Consider the following 5,000-nt stretch of genomic DNA (forward strand, 5'->3'; position numbering starts at 1 on the left):
GGGCGCAGGCTGCCCTCTGCGGGACAGGTCCGGCCCTGACGCCGGTTTACGATTTCTCCGGTAAAGCACCTGTCGGGTGGCGACCGGAGGGTCTTTGCAGGGCCTGGATCTCCGAGCCCGTGGGACAGGCGGGAAAGGGTGGCGGCAGCCGGTTGAAGTCCCGACCCTGGGCAGCCTCCCGGTCTTACCTCCATAACTTCGGCGAGGAGGGTCCGATCCCCGCGCGGTCGACGGCAGGCGGTAGGGCTCGGAGGGGCGCGGCCTGGTCCGCGAGTGCCCCGGCGCCGCCCCTCTGCCCGTCCGAGGGACAGTAGGAAATGGCCATACCGCTTTCCGGCCGATTGCCGCCGGACGTCCGGCCGCATTCGCTCGGTCTGCGCGGCCGGCGGTAGCCGGGGGCGAGGGGCATCGGGCGGTGGCGGAACCAGGCCGGCCCGACCGCTGGGGGCCGCCCGGGCGACGTTTGAATCTGTCGGGTCGGACCGCCGAATCCCGCGGGATTTCGGGATCGAATCTGCGGGTGGAATCGGCACCTCGTCCCGCTGTCCGGTTCCCCCCCCCCCGTCGACTGCAACGGGTTTCCGAGGCCCGTCGGTCAGGCGCGGTTCGCTCCGCAATCCGCCGGCCGATCGGCACCGGGCGGGGCTCTACGGAAAGAGGGGACCCTCCCGCGTCGAGTGCCGGCGCACCGACCCCGCAGGCTGACCGGGAAGGTGAAGACTCACCCCGCTGAATGCCCGGCCCCGGCTACCCTCCGGCTCCGGGGCCATAACTTCGGGGAGGGAGGTCCGATCCCCGCGCGGTCGACGGCAGGCGGTAGGGCTCGGAGGGGCGCGGCCTGGTCCGCGAGTGCCCCGGCGCCGCCCCTCTGCCCGTCCGAGGGACAGTAGGAAATGGCCATACCGCTTTCCGGCCGATTGCCGCCGGACGTCCGGCCGCATTCCCTCGGTCGGCGCGGTCGGCGGTAGCCGGGGGCGAGGGGCATCGGGCGGTGGCGGAACCAGGCCGGCCCGACCGCTGGGGGCCGCCCGGGCGACGTTTGAATCTGTCGGGTCGGACCGCCGAATCCCGCGGGATTTCGGGATCGAATCTGCGGGTGGAATCGGCACCTCGTCCCGCTGTCCGGTTCCCCCCCGTCGACTGCAACGGGTTTCCGAGGCCCGTCGGTCAGGCGCGGTTCGCTCCGCAATCCGCCGGCCGATCGGCACCGGGCGGGGCTCTACGGAAAGAGGGGACCCTCCCGCGTCGAGTGCCGGCGCACCGACCCCGCAGGCTGACCGGGAAGGTGAAGACTCACCCCGCTGAATGCCCGGCCCCGGGAACCCTCCGGCGCCGGGGCCATAACTTCGGGGAGGAAGGTCCGAGCTCCGCGCGGTCGACGGCAGGTGAAAGGGGCCGGTGCGCCGCGGAAGGCGACAGCAGTCCCGTCAGGCTGCACCTCTGCTCGGGCGAACGGCGTCAGGAAAAGGGGAGAGCACTTCCCCACCGATAGCTCCGGAACGCCCGGACCCATTGGCCCGCGGCACCGGTGGCTGCTAGAGGGGCTCCGGCGCCGTCAGCCGGGGTACGTCCCAGGCCGGCCGGACGGCGGGCAGCCGGAGGCAACGGCCTGGAACGGAGCCAGACTTGAGTCGTTCCGTGCCGTGGGCAAAAAGGCAGGGCTGCGGGTCAGCGCAGTTTGGCAAACCTAGCCGCAAGTGCGGGAAGGGCGGAGGAGCACACGGACGCCGCCTTCCCAAACTGAGCCCAAAGTGCCCAGGCATGCCCCCTTGATCTCGCCTAATCAGTGAGCCCAAAATAATTTCAGAGTGTGGAAACCTGATCCAAAAAGGTCGAAAAGAACGGCCAGAGATCAAGTCCGAAAGGGGAAATCAGTAACAAGCAAGCAGAGTAATCATTAACCAAAAAGCGCAAAATTATGTTAAAAGTGTGAAATCATTAACCAAAAAGTCGAAAATAATGTCCAGAGACCAAGTCCGAAAGTACAAATAATTAACCAGTAAGCAGAGTCATCATTAACCAAAAATCGCAAAAGTAAGTAAAAAGTATGAAATCATTAACCAAAAATCGCAAAAGTAAGTAAAAAGTGTGAAATCATTAACCAAAAACTCGAAAATAATGTGCAGAGACTAAGTCCGAAAGGGCAAATGGTTAACCAGTAAGCAGAGTCATCATTAACCAAAAATCGCAAAAGTAAGTAAAAAGTGTGAAATCATTAACCAAAAATCGCAAAAGTAAGTAAAAAGTGTGAAATCATTAACCAAAAACTCGAAAATAATCTCCAGAGACTAAGTCCGAAAGGGCAAATGGTTAACCAGTAAGCAGAGTAATCATTAACCAAAAAGGGCAAAAGTAAGTAAAAAGTATGAAATCATTAACCAAAAAGCACAAAATTAAGTTAAAAGTGTGAAATCATTAACCAAAATGTCGAAAACAATGTCCAGAGACTAAGTCCGAAAGGGCAAATGGTTAACCAGTAAGCAGAGTAATCATTAACCAAAAGGCGCAAAAGTAAGTAAAAAGTATGAAATCATTAACCAAAAAGCGCAAAAATATGTTAAAAGTGTGAAATCATTAACCAAAAAGTCGAAAATAATGTGCAGAGACTAAGTCCGAAAGGGCAAATGGTTAACCAGTAAGCAGAGTAATCATTAACCAAAAGGCGCAAAAGTAAGTAAAAAGTATGAAATCAGTAACCAAAAAGCGCAAAAATATGTTAAAAGTGTGAAATCATTAACCAAAAACTCGAAAATAATGTGCAGAGACTAAGTCCGAAAGGGCAAATAATTAACCAGTAAGCAGAGTAATCATTAACCAAAAATCGCAAAAGTAAGTAAAAAGTGTGAAATCATTAACCAAAAACTCGAAAATAATGTCCAGAGACCAAGTCCGAAAGGGCAAATGGTTAACCAGTAAGCAGAGTAATCATTAACCAAAAAGGGCAAAAGTAAGTAAAAAGTATGAAATCATTAACCAAAAAGCACAAAATTAAGTTAAAAGTGTGAAATCATTAACCAAAAAGTCGAAAATAATCTCCAGAGACTAAGTGCGAAAGGGCAAATGGTTAACCAGTAAGCAGAGTCATCATTAACCAAAAATCGCAAAAGTAAGTAAAAAGTGTGAAATCATTAACCAAAAACCCGAAAATAATGTCCAGAGACTAAGTCCAAAAGGGCAAATGGTTAACCAGTAAGCAGAGTAATCATTAACCAAAAATCGCAAAAGTAAGTAAAAAGTGTGAAATCATTAACCAAAAACTCGAAAATAATCTCCAGAGACTAAGTCCGAAAGGGCAAATGGTTAACCAGTAAGCAGAGTAATCATTAACCAAAAATCGCAAAAGTAAGTAAAAAGTGTGAAATCATTAACCAAAAACCCGAAAATAATGTCCAGAGACTAAGTCCGAAAGGGCAAATGGTTAACCAGTAAGCAGAGTAATCATTAACCAAAAATCGCAAAAGTAAGTAAAAAGTGTGAAATCATTAACCAAAAACTCGAAAATAATGTCCAGAGACTAAGTCCGAAAGGGCAAATGGTTAACCAGTAAGCAGAGTAATCATTAACCAAAAGGCGCAAAAGTAAGTAAAAAGTATGAAATCAGTAACCAAAAAGCGCAAAAATATGTTAAAAGTGTGAAATCATTAACCAAAAACTCGAAAATAATGTGCAGAGACTAAGTCCGAAAGGGCAAATAATTAACCAGTAAGCAGAGTAATCATTAACCAAAAAGCGCAAAAATATGTTAAAAGTGTGAAATCATTAACCAAAAACTCGAAAATAATGTCCAGAGACTAAGTCCGAAAGGGCAAATGGTTAACCAGTAAGCAGAGTAATCAGTAACCAAAAAGGGCAAAAGTAAGTAAAAAGTGTGAAATCATTAACCAAAAACCCAAAAATAATGTCCAGAGACTAAGTCCGAAAGGGCAAATGGTTAACCAGTAAGCAGAGTAATCATTAACCAAAAATCGCAAAAGTAAGTAAAAAGTATGAAATCATTAACCAAAAAGCACAAAATTAAGTTAAAAGTGTGAAATCATTAACCAAAATGTCGAAAACAATGTCCAGAGACTAAGTCCGAAAGGGCAAATGGTTAACCAGTAAGCAGAGTAATCATTAACCAAAAATCGCAAAAGTAAGTAAAAAGTATGAAATCATTAACCAAAAAGCACAAAATTAAGTTAAAAGTGTGAAATCATTAACCAAAATGTCGAAAACAATGTCCAGAGACTAAGTCCGAAAGGGCAAATGGTTAACCAGTAAGCAGAGTAATCATTAACCAAAAATCGCAAAATTAAGTTAAAAGTGTGAAATCATTAACCAAAATGTCGAAAACAATGTCCAGAGACTAAGTCCGAAAGGGCAAATGGTTAACCAGTAAGCAGAGTAATCATTAACCAAAAATCGCAAAAGTAAGTAAAAAGTGTGAAATCATTAACCAAAAACTCGAAAATAATGTCCAGAGACTAAGTCCGAAAGGGCAAATGGTTAACCAGTAAGCAGAGTAATCATTAACCAAAAGGCGCAAAAGTAAGTAAAAAGTATGAAATCATTAACCAAAAAGCGCAAAAATATGTTAAAAGTGTGAAATCATTAACCAAAAAGTCGAAAATAATGTGCAGAGACTAAGTCCGAAAGGGCAAATGGTTAACCAGTAAGCAGAGTAATCATTAACCAAAAAGCGCAAAAATATGTTAAAAGTGTGAAATCATTAACCAAAAACTCGAAAATAATGTCCAGAGACTAAGTCCGAAAGGGCAAATAATTAACCAGTAAGCAGAGTAATCATTAACCAAAAAGCGCAAAAGTAAGTAAAAAGTGTGAAATCATTAACCAAAAAGTCGAAAATAATGCCCAGAGACTAAGTCCGAAAGGGCAAATGGTTAACCAGAAAATCCGTCGAATAATGTCCAGAGACTAAGTCCGAAAGGGCAAATGGTTAACCAGTGGAAGGGCGATCAAGCGGAAAAATTTGCCCCGGTTACCCGGGATGGAGTTCCAGA

The sequence above is a fragment of the Heterodontus francisci genome, unplaced genomic scaffold (genome assembly GCF_036365525.1).
Source record: "Heterodontus francisci isolate sHetFra1 unplaced genomic scaffold, sHetFra1.hap1 HAP1_SCAFFOLD_1284, whole genome shotgun sequence".
NCBI classification, from domain to species: Eukaryota; Metazoa; Chordata; class Chondrichthyes; order Heterodontiformes; family Heterodontidae; genus Heterodontus; species Heterodontus francisci.